This window comes from Ursus americanus, chromosome X, assembly GCF_024610735.1.
Source record: "Ursus americanus isolate L20-20 chromosome X, mUrsAme1.1.p, whole genome shotgun sequence".
NCBI lineage: Eukaryota > Metazoa > Chordata > Mammalia > Carnivora > Ursidae > Ursus > Ursus americanus.
In genome coordinates, this window is record NC_142164.1 from 36,892,132 (window position 1) to 36,916,792 (window position 24,661).

Below are 24,661 nucleotides of genomic sequence, written 5' to 3' on the forward strand. Positions count from 1 at the left end.
TTATTCCCTCTGACCTCCTGGGGGAGCTTCCTATTAGCCAAACCCTGCCAGATGCCAGAGGGCAAGAGGGCTGCTTGATGCAATCCATACAGTTCAGGTTACAGAGGGCAGAGAGCAGGGAAGAAAAGGGTGGAGAGGAGACTTGGAAAGGGCAAATAGAAAATATCCAACACAATTCCCCGGTGACCGTGCTGTGGCCACGGAGACCTACCGGAAGGTCTTGTTACCCCTGTCTGCTGACGCCATGCAGACTCCACCGAAGTGACCTCCCGGAGATCAGTCTAGCCCTTAGATACTAAAGTTCACAGTGTATCAATTAAGATATGGCTAGCCACTCTAATACATAAGCTCCAGACTCTGGGTGGCCTAACAAAGTAAAAGTTATTTCACAGGCCAATGGGAGTGTTTCTGGTTGTGCAAGTGTTCCACGGGGGGAGGGGGGGCTCGGCTCCCTTCATCTCACGCTTCCGTGCCCCCCCCCTCCCCGGCCTTCGGAGTTCCCTCCACTCAGCCAGTAGACGGGGAGATAGACTAAAGTTGCTGCTTCTTAACTACTTTGGCCTAAAAACGACACAAAGCAATTCCTCTAACACTGAATTGGTGAGACTGCCCCAGCTAGATGTGAGGTGGGGCTGGAAATGCAGCCCCTGGTGGAGAGCCACTACCCAAGAGCAACCCTCCAATATGGAATGGGAACAGGAGTCTTTGGGGACCATGCAGATATCCTTGCCAGACCGCTTTGCTGACTGATGCAAACTTAAATCCTCTACGCAGAACAGACAACTATCCTACTGACAATTTGATCAAGCAGCCATTGTAGATTCTTACATGGTGAGCGCTGCGTGGAAGAGAAACCATGTATCAAGCATGGCAAGTGCCCTTAAAAGACTCAGAGTATTTGCAGAGGCATCCAGGTAAAATAGCTAAATTGAATCCATCATTCAGCTGTTTCCCCCATTCCTCATGCTCGATACCATGGAAACACAAATATATGGATAGTTGATTTAAGTTATTCCTTTTTTTTTTCCATCTAGATTGTGCTCTCTCCATACAGACTCAAATAATTCTGACATTCTGGCTAAAATTGGCCCATCACTTCTGTTAAACCACCAGTAAACTATTTGACTCTTCAGAAAATATAGTTGAGCATTTTGTCTGTAGCTGTAGCAACAGACTTGGGTCCCCTAATCACTACAGACCAGCCCCTTCCTCCCCTCTCAGTATCCTCAGGCCATTCATTTAATCCCAAGGAATAGTTATTAAGGAGCCTAATTTTATTATCTCATGAAAAGAAAAGAATTCCAATTAGTTACGTGTAATTTTACCCTAAGGTTCCAACCTCTTATTCAATTTCTATTGACTTAAGCTTTTTCTTTTTTCCTTCCATACGTCCTTTAAGGGCACCTTAATTATTTTATTTTTTGAGATTGAATTTTGTTAAAAAGGGCAGTGACACACAGGTCAGGTTTGTTTTGTAAAAGGCAAAAGCCCGCCTGGCAGAACAATTAGCAAGGGGACTGTGAGAAAAGCTGGAATTTGCAGATATAGACAAACATCTACATTCCTGACATGCCAATCTCATGGTTTTTTCTGGGGGGAGAAAAAGTTACACTTCTCATGATGTGAATATGTGAAATTTGTCTTTCTCCTGTAGATCGAGAACCGGCTGTAATGTTTTGTTGTTGTTGTTGTTTTAGTTTTAATTTTTTTTAATTTTTTTCCTTTTTCAAATTTTCATTTCAAATCCAGTTAGTTAACATGCAGTGTAATAATAGTTTCTGGTGTACAATCTAGTGATCCATCACTTCCATACAACACCCGCTGCTCATCATGACAAGTACCCTCCTTCATATCCATCACCTGTGCTGGGGAGTGGGCCGATGGGGTAGCCGGGCGATGGGCATTAAGGAGGGCACGTGTGGTGATGAGCACTGGCTGTTATATGCAACTAATGAATCCTTGAACACTACCTCAAAAACTAATGAGGTACTAGATGTTGGCTAACTGAACATAATAAAAATAAACTAACTAAATAAATAAACAAAAATAAATAAAAATAAAATAAAATACATAAAGCAGCAGCTACTGCCCAACCTGCCAATGAAGACATAGAGAAGAGCTACCTAAAGAGCCCGGATCATCGAAACCCATGGTTATTTTAAAACCTTAAAATCGGTATGCCACATTTTCTACCTCCTCTACCGAACCAAGAGCTGCTCACAAGAAGGTGGATCAGTTCCTTTAAATTTCACCTCCTTTTCCTGGCCCACCCTTAAGAGATACCAAGGAGCAGTGGGAGGGTTGTACATTTATGACAGAAAGAAGAGGAGATTCAGCGAGCTACAAGCCCTAGATATGGAGCAATTCCCATTGCTACAGCAGATGTAGAGATGGGGTTCAATGGCTGGTCTGGCAGCCAGTCTTGTGCTCGCATAGAACGGTGGCCATTTAGGGAGGATTCTTTCAGTGTTCTGGGAAGATCCCTTTGTCCAAACTAGCTAGTTTTCCCTACTTCTGTGCCTGAAATCCTCTTAAGAAAGCCAAAGATCTTTCTTTCACAGAAGATATAAAACGAAAATATTAACCCCATGAGAGTGCCCGGAATGCGGACATCTGCCAGATCTCTGGAGGACGAGATTAAAAGAAAAAGAAACTTCTAGAAGCTCAGTGACCATGCTCTTCAGATTTCCCCTTCAAGCTCATCAGTTTCTCGAGGAGGAGACAGTCAAAAGAAGTTTCAGGTAGTGAGAAAGGCAATCTGGAAAAGAATCAGCAAGGGAACTGAAAATCCTAAAGGGCTGCTGCCAGAGCCAACGTTTTGAAGCCTTATAGTGATGTGGTTAAAAGTTAATTCATTTTTATTTCTCCTGCTTGAAATTTCAGTGGGCGTCTTCACGTGTGTCTGTGTTCAATTCTGGAAAATTCTCAACCACTAAAATTATGTGTCCTCGTTCTCTCTCTTTTTTCTTCCTGGAACTCCCATTAGATAAATGTTGTAACCTCTTCTATAACCTCTCTCTCTTTAGCTCTCTGTCCTGCATTCTGGGTGATTTCCTCATTGAGAAATCTCATTGAATAAAATCTCTCATTCAGTTCAGCAACTCTCCCTTCAGTGATGTCTAGTCTATTGCTGTATGTATCTACTGAAGTTTTATATTCAATATTTTTTACAAATTAACTTTATTGAGTTATACTGTCCATGCAGTAAAGTACACTCATTTAATTGTGTGATTTGATGACAAATGTATATACTCATGTAACGATCCCGCCAACTAAGCTTTGGAATATTTCCATCACACAGGAAAGGTCCCTTGTGTTCCTTTGCAGTCCATCTCCCTCAAGTCTAAAACAACTGATAGTGTTATTTAGATATCATACGTTAGTTTGGCCTGATGTAGAATGTGCTATATATGGAGGCATACAGTATGTATTCTTTCGTGTCTTGTTTCTTTTATTCATCATACCACTTTTGAAATTCACCCATGCTGTTGCCAGTATCCAAAGGTTATTCCTTTTCATTGCTGAGTAGTATTCCATTTATGGATATGCCAGTTTGTCCATTCACTAGTTTATGAACATTTAGATCATTTCCAGCTTCCAGCTATTATGAATAAAGCTGCTATGAACATTTGTACGGAAGTCTTTGCATGGACACATGTTTTAATTTCTATTGGATAAATACCTCCAAGTGGCATTGCTGAGTCAGATAGATGTATGTTTAACTTCATAAGAAGCTGCCAAACTATTTTTACAAAGAGGCGGTGCTATTTTAATACCCACCAGTAATGCATGAGTTTCAGTTGTCCTACAACCTCATCTACTCATGTTACTGTAGTCTCTCCAGTACTATTCATTCTAGTGGCTGTGAAATGGTATCTCATTGTGATTCTGATTTGCATTTCCCTAGTGACTATTTTAGACACCTTTTCAGGTATGTATAGGTCAATCAGCCGTTCATATATATTCTTTGATGAAATATCTGTTCAAGTCATTTGCCCATTTTTAAAAATTGAGTTGTTTGTTTACTTATTATTGAATTTTAAGAGCTCTTTATAATGCCAAATAAAGATCTTTAAGAAAATTTCCTCCCAAAGTCTGTTATGTCTTCTCATTTTCTTAACTGTGCCACTTTTAAAAAAAGATTTTATTTATTTATTTGAGAGAGAGAGAGCACAAACAGGGGGGAGGGATAGAGGAGAGGGAGAAGCAGACTCCCTGCTGAGCACCCAACCCAATGTGGGGCTCAATCCCAGGATCCTGAGATCATGACTTGAACCAAAGTCAGATGCTTAACCAACTGAGCCACTCAGGCACCCCAAGGTATTTTTGAATGAGATTAGTATTTGAATCAGTAGACTGAGTAAAACGGGTTCCTTTCCCTGAAGTGGATGAGCCTCATCTAATCAGTTGAAGACCTAGAAAGAACAATAAGAATTATCCTCCATTGGGGGCGCCTGGGTGGCACAGTGGTTAAGCGTCTGCCTTCAGCTCAGGGCGTGATCCTGGCGTTCTGGGATTGAGCCCCACATCAGGCTCCTCCGCTGGGAGCCTGCTTCTTCCTCTCCCACTCCCCCTGCTTGTGTTCCCTCTCTCGCTGGCTGTCTCTCTCTCAAATAAATAAAATAAAATCTTTAAAAAAAAAAGAATTATCCTCCATTGAGTAAGAGGGAACTCCTCTTGCCTGACTGCTTTGAAGCTAGGACATCAGTTTCTTCCTTCCTTCACTCTCAAACTGAAATATCACTTTTTCCTGGGTTTCAGCCTGTAGACCATTAAGCTGGAGCTATACTGTCAACTCTCCTGGTTTTCAGGCCCTCAGACTCAAACTGGAACTACATGACTCGTTCTCTTGGGTCTCCAGCTTGCTGACTGCAGATATTGGGACTTGTCAGACTCCATAATTACATGAGCCAAATCCTTAAAATAAATCCATGCACGCACACACACACACACACACACACACGCACACACACACACACCACACATATCCTATTGGTTCTGTTTCTCTGGAAAACTTGACTAAGGTAGATTTTGCTGCCAAAAGTGGTTCTAGGAGAATAAAATTTTAAGGATGAGTTTTCTGAATTGGTTCTGGGGTTTCTGGAACTATCTCTCTAATCTGATTAGATTTGAAGACACTAATGACTCTATTTGCAGTAATAAAGGGAGCACAGATAGTCTGTGGTGTGATCTGGCAATATAGATATGTAAAATCTCACCCCTGGATGCTTCTCATCATCCACTTATAAGAAGCAAGGATGTGAGTGATTATGTACATGTCAGTTTCAAACATTTTGGTCAAATTAATTAATCTAATGAGATTGGCTGGTTTGGCTTCATGTTATTGGACAAAGTAGGAGAACAAAAGGATGAGCTCAGGGACTTGAATTCCCAGCTCAGGTGCCACATAAATGCCCTGATGGCTTCCATGTGTGCTGTGAAGGAGACTCTTATCTCCAATAGCTGTGGGGCTGAAACTGCTGAAAATCAAACACAGAATCTCACCCTGTGAAAGGCTGAATTACAATTCAAGTTGAACTCCCAGCCTCCTAGTGTGTCTGCTGTTAAAATGAGGTCATTGATTAGAAGGAATGATATCCTGAAATTTGGAATGGGGATGTGTGGGAAGACACTGATGAAGCTAGGGACAAAAGGCCTAAATATTGACGAATCTTCTTTGTCCGTGGAAGAGGCCTCTCCACAGTTGGCGGAAGGCACCTCCGTGCTCCCAGTCAAAGCGGCCATTTTACCCCTGTCTGGGGGATTAACCTCGCATCGCCTGAGGAAAGTATAATGGCCTCCCCTGAGGCAGTTGCCGTGCCAGACAACGTCAAACCTCCTCATGATGCACCCCTCTCCCCTACTTCACTTTTAGACCCTATAACTAGATTCAAGTTCCAGCAGAAGCCTAAAGGTGAGGTGCAGAGGGACCCATGAGGAGGCATACTTCATTCCAGAAGAACTACCTTAGCTTTCTAATGTCTACAGACAAAAACTGAGGGAATGTGTGTGGGAATGGATATTAAGAGTGTGGGATAGTGGTGGAAGGAACGTGAAGTTGGATCAGGCAAAATTTGATCCAGACTCACTAAGCAGAGATTCTGCCTTTAATGTTGCGGCTTGGGGAGTTAGAAAGGGCCCTAACCATTTCGTTGGTTGGTTGGCTAAAACATGGACAAAAGGGTGGCCCACTGTGAGCAAGTTAGGAATGCTGGACCTGCCCTGGTTTAATGTAGAGGAAGGGATTCAAAAGCTTAGGGACATTGGGATGTTAGAGTGGATTTGTCATATAAAAGCTTCTCAGCCACCCTGAGGGGGTCCAGAAGACACAACTTTTACCAGTACTGTGACAAATAAATTTGTGAGGGGAGCTCTGGCATCCTTGGAAAGCTTTCTGATAACTGTCCTCTGTACACTGGACCTTACAAGGGGAACTCTGTTCACTGAACTGGGACACCTAAATAAAATGGAAGTAGTTGAATCCCAGGATGGCAGGGGTCAAATGGCAACACTCAATCACTAAAGGCAACATGGACACGTTGACCATAACAGATAGCAGAATCAAAGCAGCCATCAAAATAGTCTGGCTCATGTAGTCCTCTGGCACTGACTAATTGATCATGCAGTTTTTCTAGAAATGAAATAGGTAAGAAGTCTACTAAATTCTTCCTTGATCTGTATAAGCAGAAATGGAAGTCAAGTGAACAAAAGTCTAACCTGAATCATAAAAACAAAGAGCCATAGCCCCTCAATCAATTCCCAGACTTGAACCAGTTTACAGACCCAGAAGCCCTTGAACAAAAGGAAGGCTGGGTCCCCTTGAGGAAGGACCCTGGTACACTACTGAAAATGTATACTATTAATCTTTCTCCCAGCCTTCCCCCAAGGGACCCATGGCCTTTTACCAGGGTAACTGTGCATTGAGGAATGGAAATAACCCAATGTTTCTGGGACTACCAGATACTGGCTCTGAACTGACACTAATTCCAGGAGACCCAAAACATCACTGTGGCCCACCAGTCAGAGTAAGGGCTCCTGGAGGTCAGGCAATCAGCGGAGTTATAGCTCCTGTCCATTTTATAGCAGGTCCAGTGGGTTATTCATTTCGTGGTTATTTCCCCAGTTTCAGAATGCATATTAGAATAGACATGTTAAGCAGCTGGCAGAATCTCCACATTGATTCTCTGACTGGTGGAGTGAGAGCTATTATAGTATGAAAGGCCAAGTGGAAGTCATTAGAACTGCCGATAGAGAGTTTTAGAAAAGTAGTAAACCAAAAACAATAACTGCATTCCTGTAGAAATTGCAGAGGTTAGTGCTACTATCAGGAGTGGTGATTCCCACCATATCCCCATTCAACTCTCCTATTTGGTTTATGCAGAAGACAGATGGAACTTCGAGAATGGCACTGGATTATCATATGCTTTACCAGGCGCTGACTCTAATTTGCCCCTGCTCTACCAGATATGGTTCCTTTGCTTGAGCGAATCAATGTGTCCCCTGGTGCTTGGTAGGCAGCAATTATTTGACAAATGCCTTTTTCTTCATCCCTGTCAATAAGGACCACCAGAAGCAGTTTAAGCTGGCAAAGCCAGCAATACACCTTCACTGTCTTACCTCAGGGGTATATCAACTCTCCAAGGCCTATGTCATAATTCAGTTCATAGGGATCTTGATCAACTTGCACAAATTTTCACCTGGGTCTGTTACATTGATGATATTAGGCTGATTGTACTTAATAAGCAAGAAGTAGCAACTACACTAGCCTTATTAGTATGACGTTTGCATATCAGAGGGTAAGAAATACATCTAACAAAAATTCAGGGACCTTCTACTTTAGTGAAATTTCTAGGGATCCAGTGGTATGGGGCATGTTCAAATATCCCTTTTAAAGTGACAGATACACTGTTGCCTCTGGTCTGTCCAACAACCAGGGAAGAGTCACAACACCCTGTGGGAAATCCTTTCTGAATTTTGAAGGCAACATATTCCCCCATTTGGATGTGTTACACTAGCTTATTATTGAGTAACCCCAAAAGCTGCCTTTTTGAGGGGGGCCCAGAACAAGAAAATGGTCTGCTATAAGTCCAGGCTGCTATACAAACTGCTCTGCCACTTGGGACATATAATCAAGCAGAACCATTGGTATCTGAAGGTGTCAGTGGCAGACAGGGATGCGGTTTGGAGCCTTTGACAGGCCTCTATACACCACTACCGTACCTCTGCCCTCCACAAGTGCGACATCCCTCCTCCAATCTCATCAGAGCTGATTTACATAATTTCTACCAAGTACTGAGCACCTACTAGGTGCCAGGCCTTGAGATTGACAGAGTATTTTTAGTTTTATTTTATTTTTAGTTTTAGGTTTTTTTTTTTTTTAATAATGATTTTTTATTATATTATGTTAGTCACCATACAGTACATCCCCGGTTTTCGATGTAAGGCTCGATGATTCATTAGTTGTGTATAACACCCAGTGCACCATGCAATACGTGCCCTCCTTACTACCCATCACCGGTCTATCCCATTCCCCCACCCCCCTCCCCTCTGTAGCCCTCAGTTTGTTTCTCATAGTCCATAGTCTCTCATGTTTCATTCCCCCTTCTGATTACCCCCCTTTCTTTATCCCTTTCTTCCCCTACTGATCATTCTAGTTCTTATGTTCCATAGATGAGAGAAATCATATGATAGTTGTCTTTCTCTGCTTGACTTATTTCACTAAGCATTATCTCCTCCAGTGCCGTCCATGTTGTAGCAAATGTTGAGAACTCATTCTTTCTGATAGCTGAGTAATATTCCATTGTATATATGGACCACAACTTCTTAATCCAGTCATCTGTTGAAAGGCATCTCGGCTCCTTCCACGATTTAGCTATTGTGGACATTGCTGCTATGAACATTGGGGTGCATATGGCCCTTCTCTTCACTACGTCTGTATCTTTGGGGTAAACACCCAGTAGTGCAATGGCTGGATCATAGGGTAGCTCAATTTTTAACTTTTTAAGGGACCTCCACACTGTTTTCCAGAGTGGCTGTTTTTTTTAGCTTATTTAATCATCACATCTAGCCTTTGAGGTAGGTTCTAATACTATATGTATACATGTGTGTATATATATAAATATATATATTCTAAATATTATATATATTCTACATATTCTAATACTATATATATACATGTTTGTGTGTATGTATGTGTGTGTGTGTATTTACATATATATATATTCTACATCTGATGACTTTAAGCATCAGAGAAATTAATTGACCTTCAGTCATATAGGTAATAAATGGTAGAACCAGATTTGAAATCAGGTATGTCTAATGCTTTGTGTGTACTTGTAACTATAATGCTATGTTGCCTCATTTAGTGAATGCTAAAGATTAAACTTTAATTTGCTTTGACTCAGTGAACCCTCAAGATTAGAGTGACCAGTTTTAGAGTGCCCCAGTTTGCCCTGGATGGTCCTAGTTTCAGCACTGAAAGTCCCACGTTCTGGGAATCCCCTCAGTCCTGAGCGAATCGAGACAATGGTCACCCTAGTTCACCTGGCGATAATTTGCTAGTCACAACCTATATGGTTATTGCTTCCCAGGAAATGACTGGCAACAATAACTTAGAATTCTCTTGATCCACGGTGATAGCTGAGACCAGGCCCATCACCTTTCCCTAAAACCATCCACTGTGGCTCATCTAAAAGGTGGCAAAATCACCAGATCCTAGCGGGACTGGTTATTGGGCTTCACCAGTATGTTCGAGAACAACTTCCTGCCACCATAAGCGAAGACACAAGCCCAAGCTTCTTCAATCACCTTGTCATTCCCGAAGATCATCACAACACAGGCTCTTGCTATGCTCCCTTGAGACCCTACTAACTGGAACCCACTAGCTAGAGTTGACTTTGTCAAATGGCCCCTCCGTAAGGTCATGAAAGAGGAACCGGAAGTCCCCTGGTCTATTTGATCAATGTAGGCAATCAACTCAGATAGATCGGTCCATCAAGTGAAATTTAGGAAGCCAAAATTAGTTGCTCTGCTTATGTCCACATTAGATATTCAGTCTCAGCAGGCTAATGGCAGATCTTCCTGTAGTGTTGAGTAGGCCCAAGCCTAATGGCCCTTCTAATAACTCTGTCAGAGCCTGAGTGTCTCGCCCCAAAGAGAGTATTTGGTTTGGGAGAATAGGAACAAAAGTGACACTTGAACAGTTCAAAAAGTTCTCAACCAAATTGAGCTAAGACATCTACCTGAAAGGAGGTTTTGTGCAAATCAGATGAAACATATTTCTCTCCAGCTGTGCAAAAAATTGTTCCCAGTAGCCAGACTGCATGTCTTTGCTTTCCAATGTATCTAACTTACGCTAAAAAGACACAAGGGAAAATTTAAGGCCAGCATTTGCTAAGCCCTCTCAAGATAAGAAGTCTTACATAAGGATGTTAGATGAGTATGATTTTAAACACTAGCCATTTCTAAAAAGGCTCAAGGCTACTTGCAATTTTGCCTGCAGTGCCTCCTAACTAAAGGCTCCAATTTAAGCATGGTCATGAAGTGTGTCTTGACATTCAACTCTTAACTGTTTTATTTGGCTTTCTTTGTTCCTCTCAATTCACTTTGGTTGCTCTGAACTTCTGTGGCCTCAAAAATACAGCAAAATTGAATGTACTCCAGTCTCGGTCTTTAGTTGCATTTGGCTGTCCTGAAAATCAGGTCTTTTTCAAAACTTGGGTCTGAAAGCACCTCTATTCTACTATCATGAAACCAGAATGTGGTGGTATTTTTTAAAAATCTAGGTAAATAATTGAAATTATTTCAAATTGACAGAGTATCATCCAAAGAAGCAAAGGTGGGCTGCTTTTTTAAACTTTCTTCTTAAAATTGATTCTACCTAGGAAAGAATTTTTACTAAGTGAGTGTTTAAGACTCAATGGTAAGCTCTTGTCCAAGTTCTCACATAGGGAAAATCTTGCCCACTTCTTCCCCACAGCACAGACCCTCCAACTCTGCACCTGTCTCTTCTGTCTTGCAGCCAATCAGAGGCCATTCTCCACCAGACTTACTGAAATGCTTTGGCTTTGGTTTTCACGTCCATTCCCACTGCCACAACCCCAGTTTAGTCCCCAGTTCTCTTCTGTCTGGACAGTAGCAATTGTCTCTTAACTAGTTTTTCATTCAGGTTAACAGCCTTGAAACCTACCTTCTGATTTGCTAACTAAGTAATCTTTTCTAAGGCATAGCTCTAAGCGTGTTATGCTCCTACGCTGAAACTTTCAATAGTTTCCTATTTTGAATGAATCCTAAAACTCTTTAGCTTGGTGTTCAAAACCGTTCACAAACATGGCCCCAACCTACGTTTCCAGCCTTGACCCACACCACTGACCTACTCTACCCTGACATTTCAACTTCTCTGTGCTTTTTCAACCCCACTGCTTTGCCTAACTTATTCTCTTCGACTTGAATTCCTTTCTCCCCTCAAACAATTCCACATGTTCTAATCATACGTTCAAGATCCTTCTGTCACTAAATTGGATAATCATTCAAATACTCCCTTCTTTCATAGAATGATCCTCCCAGCCACTCTTGCTTTTGTTCAGCTTTTTTCCCCAGGATCAGATCTCAGTCCAGGACCTAGGGCCTCTGCTGCACGTAAACAGACCTACTTCATGATGACCTAGCTGATTTTCAAGTACCACCCACCCTGAGTACCCTGCCTGCACTGTCCTAGTGAACAGACTTTGTCCTGGGTCCCAGCTCCCTCTCTTTCTTTGTCATTTGTGGTCACCAAGAAACTTCATATCTTATGGTCAGAACCTAAAATGGTGATGATGGTCTTAACCTCATTTACCAATTCCACCACTTTTCTTCCCCTCTGTCATGCTTGATTGGTTAGTTGCTAAAACCGTGATGTGTAAGGAATTATACTCAGCCATTTGTCTGTATAAAGGGGTATTAGTAGTGTATGTGCAGAGCTGATCCTCAGTGCCAAATACTAAAACTTCAGATGGACTCCCTTCCCCTACTCAACACTGTTCATTGTCCTAGGCTGTCCAGAATCCAGGAAGCTTTTCAAAATCCACTGCATCCTATAGTTACTGGTGTCAGCATTTAATTGGGCAACCCCATAAAAGTAATTCATGTTTTCTGCCCTGTAGATAGAATAATTCTCATACCAGCCCCCACCCCATGTTTTCAACCACAGCCCTTGGTTTGGTGGTCCCCTAAAGCCACACAGTTTTGAGTAATAAATGTCAAATACTCATGATAAAATATGAAAAGACTCATAATATTATAATGGTAATGATGATGATGGTAACATTCATTGACTGTTATATGCCCAGTACTTTGGAGAAATGTCTGTTTATGTCTTCTGCCTATTTCTTGACTGGATTTTTTGTTTTTTGGGTGTTGAATTTGGTAAGTTCTTTATAGATTTTGGCTACTAGCTCTTTATCTGCTATGTCCTTTGTGAATATCTTGTCCCACTCTTCTAGTGTTGTTGAGTGTTCCTTTGCTTTTAGTTTTGTTGAATGTTTTCTTTGCTTTTAGTTTTGTTGAGTGTTTCCTTTGCTTTTAATTTTGTTGAGTGTTTCCTTTGCTGTGCAAAAGCTTTTATCCTCATAAAGTCCCAATAGTTCATTTTGAGGTTTTTTTTTCGTCTTGCCTTTGGAGAAGTGTCTAGCAAGAAGTTGCTGTGGCCAAGGTCAAAGAGGTTGTTGCCTGCATTGTCCTCTAGGATTTTGATGGATTCTTGTCTCACACTTAGGTCTTTCATCCATTTTGAGTTTTTGTGTATGTTGTAAGAAAGTGGTCCACTTTCATTCTTCTACATGAGGATATCCAATTTTCCCAACGCCATTTGTTGAAGAGTCTGTCTTTTTCCATTGGATATTCTTCCCTGCTTTGTCAAAGATCAGTTGACCATAGAGTTGAGGGTCCATTTCTGGGTTCTCTATTCTGTTCCATTGATCTATGTGTCTGTTTTTGTGCCAATACCATACTCTCTTGATGATTACAGCTTTGTAATAGAGCTTGAAGTCCGGAATTGTGATGCCCCCAGCTTTGGTTTTCTTTTTCAACATTGCTTTGGCTATTTGGGGTCTTTTCTGGTTCCACACAAATTTTAGGATTATTTGTTCCAGCTCCGTGAAAAATGTCAATGGTATTTTGGTAGAGATTGCATTGAATGTGTAGATTGCTCTGGGTGGCATAGACATTTTAACAATATTTATTCTTCCAATCCATGAGTACAGAATGTTTTTCCATTTCTTTGTGTCTTCCTCAATTTCTTTCATAAGTATTCTGCAGTTCTCAGAGTACAGAACATTTACCTCTTTGGTTAGGTTTATTCCTAGGTATCTTATGGTTTGGGGTACAGTTGTAAATGGGATCGATTCCTTAATTTCTCTTTCTTCTGTCTCATTGTTAGTGTATAGATTTGCAACTAATTTCCGTGCATTGATTTTATATCCTTCCACTTTGCTAAATTCCTGTATTAGTTCTAGCAATTTTGGGGTGGAGTCCTTCGGGTTTCCCACATAAAGTATAGTGTATGAGACACAAACTTAGGCACAATTTTGGAGATACCATAATGAGCAATTTTTTCTCTTGGAGGGGCTTACATCCTGGTTGGGGAGACAATGAACAAAATAACAGGTTAGTGTCATAGTATATTAGATGGCAGTGAGTGATTGTCATAGTATTAGATGACAGTGAGTGCTAAAGAGAAGATTAAAGCAGTAAAGAGAAATAGGAAGTATTTGGGGTGGGGGAATGGTGCAATTTTTAATACAGCAGGCAAGATAGACTTCAATGAGAAAGTGATATTTGACGCAATTCTGATAAAGACCTGAATTGACTCACTTGGCATTTACCTCTAGATACATGTTAATTGAGCAGCAAACTGGGGGTAAGGGGAAGGAGTCAAGTAAAAGCTTTCAAACCAATTTGATTCTGTGAATGTAGATAAACCCTTACAATCAGAGAAAACATTTAAGATATCTTCCTCACAGTTTCCACCATATTTTCTTCTTTTCCAAATTATTTGGGCTGTCTATAGTATAGCCTCACTTTGAGAAGAAATAGAACAGCCAGGACCTTGGTATTAGATCAGCTTGTGTTCCTGTCTCAGCTCTGCCACTTGCTGTGTGACTTTGAGGCAAATAGCTTAAATCAGCTTCTTTTGCAAAACAAGGATATAATAGTAGTCATCTCGACAGACCGTTGTGAGGATTCAATGAGACAAGGTAAGTGGTATATTTCATATGATGCTCACAAAAGTTGGGTTGTTGTAGTAGTTGTTGCTGTTTGGTTTTATCAGTAAAATATAAAGAAATTGGTGGCCACAACACCCTAAAACAGACATTGATTGGTTCCTGGTTTCTCAGACTCTACTAGGAAAATTAATCCAAACATGTTTCCATGTCGAAAGCAGATTTCATAGTGGTCGTTATGTTCAACTGTACATAGTGGCAAACAACTGTAGAGCAAAAAATCAACCAAATAACTAGAGGAAAACAATAAAAACACTGCTTCAACTGAAAATCTTATTTCAGTGGATATCTACTAAAGTAGACAGAGATTCTCTTTAGAAAGAAGGCCTTCAGCAAACCTGGAATTGAGAGCTATTTCAATATATGACTTTCTGCCAGAAATATTCTGTATGAATAAGGATGCATTGCTTGCTTAACTTGAGTGTGTATTTTTTCTATTTTGAGGGCAATTGTTTGTGGGTGGAAAATACATCAAAAATATGTGTTTGATCTAGGGAAAAATGAGTCTTAATTTCAAACATATAAACAAACTTGTTTTGAATCTTAGTAAAAACAAATTTGTTTTGGAGTCAACACCTAATATTCTATATTATAGCCTAAAGTCTAATTTTTTACCCAAATAATGCATCCATTAAGACAGAAGTACAGAACAGAAACATTGACATACACTTCACTCCACACTGAGCAAGTATGTGACCCAAAATTAGTGCTGAGTCCTGCATTTCCATAAATCTTTCACGTATTTGCAATGGTGTTAAAATATTTTTCAAGAGGATTAAAAAAATAAAGTGAGTCAGGGAGAAAAAGAAAGGAACCTAGGCTTTAGATTCTAGTTCTAGCCAATTGGCTCCTCTTCACCAATGTGGAATACATATATACAGTTGACACTTAACCACGTGTAGGTTAGGGGTACCAATCCCCCACATGGTTGAAAATCCACATATAACTTTTGACTCTCCCAAAACTTAACTACTAATAGCCTGCTGTTCACCAGGAACATTACTGATCACATAAACAGTTGATTAACACATATTTTGTATGTTGTATTATATATACTGTATTCCTACAATAAAGGAAGCTAGAAAAAAGAAAATGTTATTAAGAAAATCGTTTAAGGGAGGGGGCACCTGGGTGGCTCAGTCAGTTAAGCATCCAACTCTCAGTTTTGGCTCAGGTCATGATCTCATGGGTCGTGGGATTGAGCCCTGTGTCTGGCTCTGTGCTCAGTGGGGAGTCTGTTTGAAAGATTCTCTCCCTCTGTCCCTCCCCCTGCACTTGCTCTCTCTCTCTCTCTAAAAATAAACAAATCTTTACCCCCCAAAAAGAAAATCATAAGGAAGAAGGGTGCCTGGCTGCTGCAGTCAGTTAAACATCCGACTCTTGGTTTCAGCTCAGGTCACGACCTCAGTGTCGTAAAACTGTGCCTTGTGTTGAGTGTGGAGTCTGCTTAAGACTCTCTCCTTCTCCCTCTACCTCTCCCTGGGCCCCTCCCCCGTGCTCTCTCTCATAAATAAATAAATAAATAAATAAATAAATAAATATTTAAAAAAAAGAAAGAAAACCATAAGGAAGAGAAAATATATTTACAGTACTGTACTGTATTTATTGAAAAAAACCCATGTATAAGTGGACCTACACAGTTCAGACCCATGTTGTTCAAAGGTCAACTGTGTATTGAAAGGTCAGATTACAGCATTCTAGAAGCAAACAAGTAGAACAAAAGCAAACAAAAAACCTTGTTCTTTCACATTTCCTTTATGCGACATAGCTATTTCATAGCTTTTGTACCATGTTGATCTTCTCTTTTTCGGAGACATGTGTGGTACTGTGTCTTCCGGTAGAATCTCAATTTCCCTTGCTATGCTATGGACCCAGGAACCCACAAAGGAATGGTTGGGGGATAGTAATACTTTAGAGGAAAAGAATATATGCTTTGTGTTTTTGTTGCTTTCATTTTTTGTTATGCTTTTGTCTATGCCATGGTGTTTCTCTACCCATATTATTTTCCCCAATCTGTCCACTCTTCAAATCTACATAGTCTTCTTCAAGAAACTCTTCTCCCAACTTTCTATAACCTTTTCATGGTCCTCTTCAGCCCTAGACTTTTTTCCTCTCCATATTCACTGATGCACATGATTCCCAACTCTGGCTCTAGCTGGAATCCCCTGGAAAAATGGTCCTATTTCTCTGAATCTCAGGTCTACACTACCCATGTCAAAGGTCCTCAGCCAACCCCAAATCAAGTTTATTCCAATTTTAACCCATTATTATTTCCCCTAAACTCTTCCCCTTTTCTTCTGTCTCCCCAGTCACGTAAGCTTGAAATTTTGGAGTAAGTCATTTTGGATTCTTACCTTTACCTCCTTGGGTCATAGTCACCCAGTAGTCAAGTCCTCTAGTCTTAGTTCCTATTGTTGATCATATGACTTAAAGGACCTGCCCACTTCCCTCCCTCATTCTCATTGAACAAAATTCATCCTTATGACCTTAAGTTTAGCTTCACATGTTGACATTATTGATACCTCTGATATGTACTCCTTACACCACTTTCTATTATGCCAACAATGCAGTATAGGTTCTCATCACCTTAAGACAACATGGTCACTTCGGGGATCCTGTTGTGTCTTCTCTAAGTTGGGCACATTGCCTCCTCCTTCTCTCTGAGGTTGAGCTGGAATGACTGCTCAACTGACACACTTAGTTTTAAATCTTATAATCAAATATTAAAGAACTGCAGAGAAATGCCAATCCACAATATTATTTACCTAAGAATATTCATATGATTTAACAATGATAAAACATGAAACGGTTAGCAGACTTTATAACCATAATGAAATAAACAAAAAGTAAAGGACAAAGGGAGACAAAAAAGAAGAAACATCATCAGTTTTATAACTACACTTGAAACACTGGTTCTGATCTCCTCACATGTCATTTGGAGCTATTTTTAAAAAGCAGCTAAATTTTACTAATAATTCTTGATTGATTTTTACTTTCTACTCCATTATTTTGTGGTGAGCTGTAGGTCTGAATTTTAAAGTAATAATCGCCACTTAATGGAGAGTCAAAAACAAAGCTCAATGTAAACACTCCCTTTTGTGGTTCTTCCTGCTAAAATGGGTCTTCCTTTGAATTACTCTCTAGAACAGGTCTGTACAGCAAGTCTTAAGCCAGAAAAAAAACTGCCGTCTTATTTTCTGTCAGAAGTAAATCTCTCTGAACTGTCTCTTTTATTCTGCATCTATAAACAACATGTGAAGGCAGGGACGAAGCGGAGGTATGGCCCTCTGCTGCAACAGAGTTGCCCTAAACTCCTCAAAGTGAAACCAAAGAATAATTTTACATTAAGGTGGTTTTCTGAAAGGCCACAATTGAACTGGATTACCCAATGAATAGCCAAAACAGATCACCAACAAAGGTGCCCCCAAAATTAGAATACAAAGCTTCTGGAAGAAAATTGATACTGAATTTTCTTTAAAAAGAATCAAAGTAGTCATCATGGAGGGAAAAAAAAAACAAAATTTTCTTGAACTTTGTTATACTTATTTTAGAGTTTAGTCATACTTTTTTTTTTTTACTTTAAATTGTGTATGGGTCTGAATATGATCATCTTTTTGGCATTCCACTTAAAGCCTGTAAAGGTCTTTATCTGACTTCTGGACAGATTTTTTAAGAATAAAGATTACACAAAAATTGAATCAGTGTCTTCTTTAAAAGAAATATCTTAATATGATTAAATGATCATAACAAACTAGAAGAGTCATAGACTCTTCAAAGCTAGACTGTATTTCCCAGCATCCCTTGCATTTAGGTGTGGTCATGTGACTGAGTACTGGCCAATAAAGTGTGAACAGGAGTAATGTGTATGACTTCTCGGCCTGATCCATAAAAGCCTCCTATACACACTGTCTCATTCTCTCTTTTTCCTTCCTCCAGCGGTTGGAAAGAATGCCAAGGACCTAGAGGAGGGAGAGCCATGAAATGGGACGATCCTGGGTCCCTATATGATGGCATATGTGGAAAGCTACCCAACCAGGAACACCCCCAGCAGATTATCAGTTGAATGAGAAATATTTACGATATTATAAGCTGAGAATTGAGGGTTAATCTGTTATAGCAGTGGTACTTTAAATACTACCAACGCCCTAGCAATCTGTCTCTGATCTGCTTTTACACTTGCTTCCTACAACGCCTCAATAGTAACAATATCTTTACTGTTCTCTGACATACCACACTTATTTTCACCTCCCTGAACTTGACATATGCTGTTCCTTCTTCTTTGAATTTACTCATTCTTTCTCCAACTCCACAAATTATACTTACTATTTTTAAAGATTTTACTTACTTATTTGGAGAGAAAAAGAAGAGAGAGAGAGACTTTGTGCACAAGCACAGAGGGGGCAAAGAGGCAGGGAGAGGGAGAGAGAATTCAAAGCAGACTCCATGCCAAGGGCAGACCCCAATGCCGGGCTTGATCCCACAACCACCATATGATCTGAGCTAAAACCAAGAGTCGGAGACCCAACCAACTGAGCCACCCATTTGCCCCCACAAATTATACTTATTTTTAACCACCAAACTTAAATCCTAACTTTTTCATAACTACTCCAATCATTCCACACAACTGGGATTTCACCTTCGCTAATCCCCTAAAGCACTTAACCGTTCATTTGAGCACTACTGCCCACATTATTACAAGCATTTCATAAGCATTATCTCATTTAATCCTAATATTCCTATGAGGTACACACTATAATTAGCCATATTTCAAGACTGAATGTTGGAGTGGTTAAGTAACTTGTGTAAGGTCACGAGTGGAAATGGTATTTCTCTGCAGTAATAAAAATAACTATAGCAACAACTAACCTTAAGGAATAACTATATGCTTGGACTGTACATTAAAGACATTATCTTATGAACCGAAATAGAAGTAGCATTGCTATTATTGCACACTCATCTTAGAGATGAAAAATTGAGGCTCAGTGACATTATGACATCTCAAGTAAGTGACACATCTTGGTTCAAGGCGATGTATGACTGACTCTGGAGCCCATATTCTTCACCATCATATTAAACTAATAGGTGCAGGAAAGAGAAACAAGGATACTGTGGGTAGAAGTGATGGCATGTAAGGAAGGACAAAGGTAAACCCAACATCGTATCCAAGAGTGATATCAGTAAGATGGCAGACTAGGAAGCTATGGGTCTACATTTCCCCACAGAAACATTTGAAAAACAATTAGAGGCTGGCTAAAATAATGTTATAGGAGCCCTGAAAAAGAGTCAAAGGTCTATAGCAACCAAGTGAACACCCAGTTTAAAAAAAAAAAGCCACATTCAAAGCAATAGGAAATTTTATGGCATTTTTTTTAGAGAGAGAGAGAGCAGTGGGAAGGAGCAGAAGGAGAAGGAGAAGGAGAGAGAGAATCTTAAGCAGGCTCTACGCCCAGCACTGAGCCCAATGTGGGGCTCAAACTCACTACCCTGAGATCATGACCTAAGCCGAAATGAAGGGTCAGATGTGCTTAACTGACTGAGCCACCCGGGTGTCCCTATGGCATTTTTATTTACCCTTGCCCCCTACATACCTAGTGCAGTATGGCAAGGTTTGAAGGAAGTGCTGGCCCAGTTCCTCATTTCCTTTCTTGAACTAGAGGGAACAGGGCGCACATTGTTTGCAACATTCTTTTTTTTTTTTTAAAGATTTTATTTATTCATTTGACAGAGAGAGAGAGACAGCCAGAGAGAGAGGGAACACAAGCAGGGGGAGTGGAAGAGGAAGAAGCAGGCTTCCCAGTGGAGCAGGGAGCCCAATGTGGGGCTCGATTCCAGGACCCTGGGATCACGCCCTGAGCCGAAGGCAGACACTTAACGACTGAGCCACCCGGGTGCCCCTGTTTGCAACATCCTGACCTATCTGAGGGATACCTGAGTGAGGACTCTCTGTTTCACCTAACTCAGATCTCAGACTGGGAAAAACCATGGAAATACACAGTGGCCATGGCTCATGAAAGCTGCAGGAGGACTACAAATCTTCCAACACCTGGGGCAAGAGAATATAGGTGGAAGAACACAATAGAACATCCAGGGTCATGAGAAGAAGCTGGGGTGAGACTCTTCAAGAAATTAAGATACTTAATTGTATATGGAGGAATTGTAGAAAACACACAAACTGTGATGGGCAAGACGCATGCTCACAGAAGACCTGAAGTGTTCACACTGGATGGATCCAAAGATTCACAACACGTCTTTCTAATTAGTGAAGGTCTGCCTTAGTGCAGAACCAACTCACAAAGACTGGGAGAGGTGTGTGTTTATTTGAATACTCAATTTTCAACAGAAAAATCACAAGGCATGTAAAGAAACAGGAAAACATGTCCCAATCAAAGGAAGAAAATAAAATGGCAGAAACCATTCCTGAAGAAACACAGGTGTTGTTTCAGGCAAGAAACACAGACAAAGATTTTTAAACAACTGTCTTAAATATGCCCAAAGAGTTAAAGGAAAACATAGAGAAATAAAGGAAATCAGTAAAACAATATATGAACCAAATGAGAATAACAAGAGATAGAAATTATTCAAAGGAAATGAACTGAAATCTGAGGCTGAAAAATACAATAACCGAATGGAAAAATTCACTGGAGGGATTCAACAGTAGACTCAAACAGGAAAACAAGCATCAGTGAACCTGAAGCCAGAATATTTAAAATTATCAAATCTAAGAAGAAAGAAAAAAGGATGAAGAAAAGTGAATAGAGCCTAAGGTCTTAGAGGACATGATCAAGGTGACCAACATATGCGTTATGGAAGTCTAAGAAGAAGAAGACAGAAAGAAAGGGCCATGAGATTATTGAAACAAATAATAGCCAAGAACTTCTCAAATTTGGGCAAAGACATGAATATATAGATACAAGAGGGCTAATGAACTCCAAGTAGGCTAAACCCAAAGAGAGTCACACTAAGACACATTATAACAAGTTGTCAAAGCCAAAGACAGACAGAATCTGGAAAGTAGCAAGAGAAAAGTGACTGGTCCCATACAAGAGATTCTTAATCAGATTATCAGTGGAAAGATGAGCAGAAAACTTGGAGGGAAAAGGCATAGTATATTTAAAATGTTGAAAGAAAAATAACCTATCAACTGAGAATTTCATGCTCAACAGAACTGTTCTTTAAGAATGAAGGAGAGGGGCGCCTGAGTGGCTCAGCCGTTAAGTGTCTGCCTTTGGCTCAGGTCATGATCCCACGGTCTTGGGATCGAGCCCCGCATTGGGCTCCCTGCTCGGCGGGAAGCCTGCTTCTCCCTCTCACACTCCACTTGCTTGTGTTCCCTCTCTCACTGTCTCTTTCTGTCAAATAAATAAATAAATAAAATCTTAAAAAAAAAGAATGAAGGAGAAATTAAGACATTTCCATACAAACAAAATTTGAGAGAGTTCACTGCCACTAGACTTATCCTACAAAAAATGCTAAAAGCAGTTCTTCAAATCGAAAGGAAAGAACACTAAACAGTAATTCAAAATCATATGAAAATAAGATCTTTGATAAATGATAAATACATGGACAAATATATCAGTATTTTTAAAATTTTTGCTTGTAACTCCACTTTTTCTTTTTCATAGGATTTAAAAGACAAATGCATTAAAAGTAACAAATCTGTGTTAATTGGTACACATGTATAAAGATGTAATTTTTTGGCATGTGAGATTTTATTATTGTCATGTTTTCACCATCAAAACTTACAATCTTGGTCTTTCCTTCTTGCATTTGTAAAGAGCCAAAAGAGAGACACTGGCTACTTTGACAACCTTAAAGCGAACTCCAGGAATGTCACTGACAGCATGATCTTCGCGACCAAATCCAGCAACTAGAACCTCATTCTTTTCCTCAATAAAATTCAAACAGCCTTCATTGGGTACAAAGGCTGTGATTTTTTTTTTTTTTTTTTGCCGTTCTTGATCCGCTGGACCCTGACACACTTCCTGATGGCAGAATTTGGCTATTTGGCTTCAACCCCTCCTTTTTCCAGCGCAATTCCCCTTGCATGGAAAGCACCTCCAAAAGGGCTGGCCTTCAGGGCTGTGCCCAAATGGGCTTGCCTGTACTGTTTATCATGCCACTTCTGATCTCTTTGGTGGCTACGGCCCCTCCTGGCAATATGAGACAGCAACACCTGAGCATCCTGCCGGTGCTACCGGCATGAACAAAAGAGCTAAAGATGTAATCTTTAATGTCATTAACATAAAGTGGAGAGTGACAGAGCTGTATATAACACAGGTTTTGTATGTAATTGAAGTTAAATTGGTAACAATTTAAAATAAATTCCTATAGAATCCTCTTACACTGTTGGTGGGAACGCAAACTTGTGCAGCCACTCTGGAAGACAGTATGGAGGTTCCTCAAGACGTTAAAAATAGAGCTACCCTACAACCCAGCAACTGCACTACTAGGTATTTACCCCAAAGATACAGATATAGGGAAAAGAAGGGGCACCTGCACCCCAATGTTCATAGCAGCAATATCCACAATAGCCTAACTGTGGAAGGAGCCAAGATGCCCTTCAACAGACGAATGGATAAAGAAGATGTGGTCTGTATAAACAATGGAATATTACTCAGCCATCAGAAAGGATGAATACCCACCCTTTGCATCGACATGCACGGAACTGGAGGGGATTATGCTAAGTGAAATAAGTCAAGCAGAGAAAGACAATTATCTTATGGTTTCACTCATATGTAAAACATAAGGAATAGAGCAGAGGACCACAGGGGAAGGGAGGGGAAACTGAATGGGAAGAAATCAGAGAGGGAGACAAACCAGTCTGGACTCCAGGAACCGAACTGAGGATTACAGAAGGGAGGGGGTGGCGGGGATGTACTGTATGGTGACTAACATAATATAATAAAAAATCATTTAAAAAAAAAGGGAGGGGGTGGGGGGATGGGGTAACCGGGTGATGGGTATTAAGGAGGGCACATGTGGTGATGAGCCCTGGGTGTTATATGCAACTACTGAATCGTTGAACACTACATCAAAACCTAAGGATGTACTATATGCTGGCTAACTAAACATCATAAATAAAATAAAATAAAATAAAATAAAATAAAATCCTATAACTTGAGGGTCTTATATGTAAAATCCCTGTCGTAACCACAAAGAATATATCTATAGCATATAAACAAAAGGAAATGAGAAGGAAATCAAAATGTGCCTTTACAAAAAGACCCAAGCAAATACAAAAGAGTACAGTCATGAAAGGAATGAGGAACAAAAAGAGATATAAGACTTATAGAAAACAAATAACAGGGGCACCTGGGTGGCTCAGTCGGTGAAGCGTCTGCCTTCAGCTCAGGTCATCCGAGCCCTGGGTCGGGCTCCCTGCTCAGCAGAGAGTCTGCTTCTCCCTCTCCCTCTGCTCTTCCCCACTGCTCATGCTCTGTCTCTATCTCTCAAATAAATAAATAAAATCTTTAAAAAAAGAAAACAAATAACAAAATGGCAAAAGTAAGCTTCATTATCAGTAATTACTTCAAACAGTTAGAATGGCAAAATTTATTTTACATATATTCTACCATAAGAAAAAAAGATTACATCCAGGAGAGAATGACTAGCTAAGCTGAAGTGGTCAGGACAGGAGTTAATAGGAATCAAAGTTTATAAAAATAGCACAAGTGATAAATAGAATACAAGATCACATTGGTGCAGGTCTTTGGAGAATTGGGGAGGAATTTGGATTTTTTATTGTAGATAAATAGAAATCACCTAGACATTCTTTAAGCAGGGGAATACCTTGACAGAATCAGTGTTTCAAAAAAATGTTTCTGAGTGTTTTGAATATGGAGATAGTGTAGCAGAGGCCTTGTAATGATGGTTGAAATCATGACAGCCAATGAATCCCCGAGTCAGTAAAGACAGAGGAAGAAAGATTAGAATCAAGTTATCTTCTTCTTCTGAAAGAAACCAAGCATACTCCCACTTCAGGACCTTTATACTTGCTGTTACTTTAGCCTAAAATTCCCTTCTTCTGCCCCCAAACAGCTACGTGGTTCACTCCACCATTTTAGCTTGGGCATCTGAACAAACATGACCTTATCAATGAAGACTTCTCAGAGCACCCCACCTAACCATATATATCATTTGTCCTGCCTCCATAATTTTCCAGCACCATTTTTTGTTTAAATTGTCCAGGGAGCAGACTGTTCACTGTGAGTAAGCTCTGAGTCAGGTCAAATAAAGACAAGCCCAGCAAGTGGAGATTTCCGGGAAGATGTTGGGCAAGTCAAGCAATGACAATTACAATTTTCTGAAAACAGGGCTTTATGAGGGAGCTCAAAACCCACCTTGCCTCCTTCTGTGGCTGCCAGGTTACTGGTTCTCACAACTACCATAGTTGTGAAGCT

At 40.3% G+C, this 24,661-nt stretch overlaps 1 pseudogene; it reads right to left on the reverse strand.

Moving 5' to 3' along the window:
- Nucleotides 1–21,979: 21,979 nt before the first annotated feature.
- On the reverse strand, nt 21,980–24,649 carry LOC148106889 (small ribosomal subunit protein uS12 pseudogene; annotated as a pseudogene).
- Between the last annotated feature and the right edge of the window lie 12 nt (nt 24,650–24,661).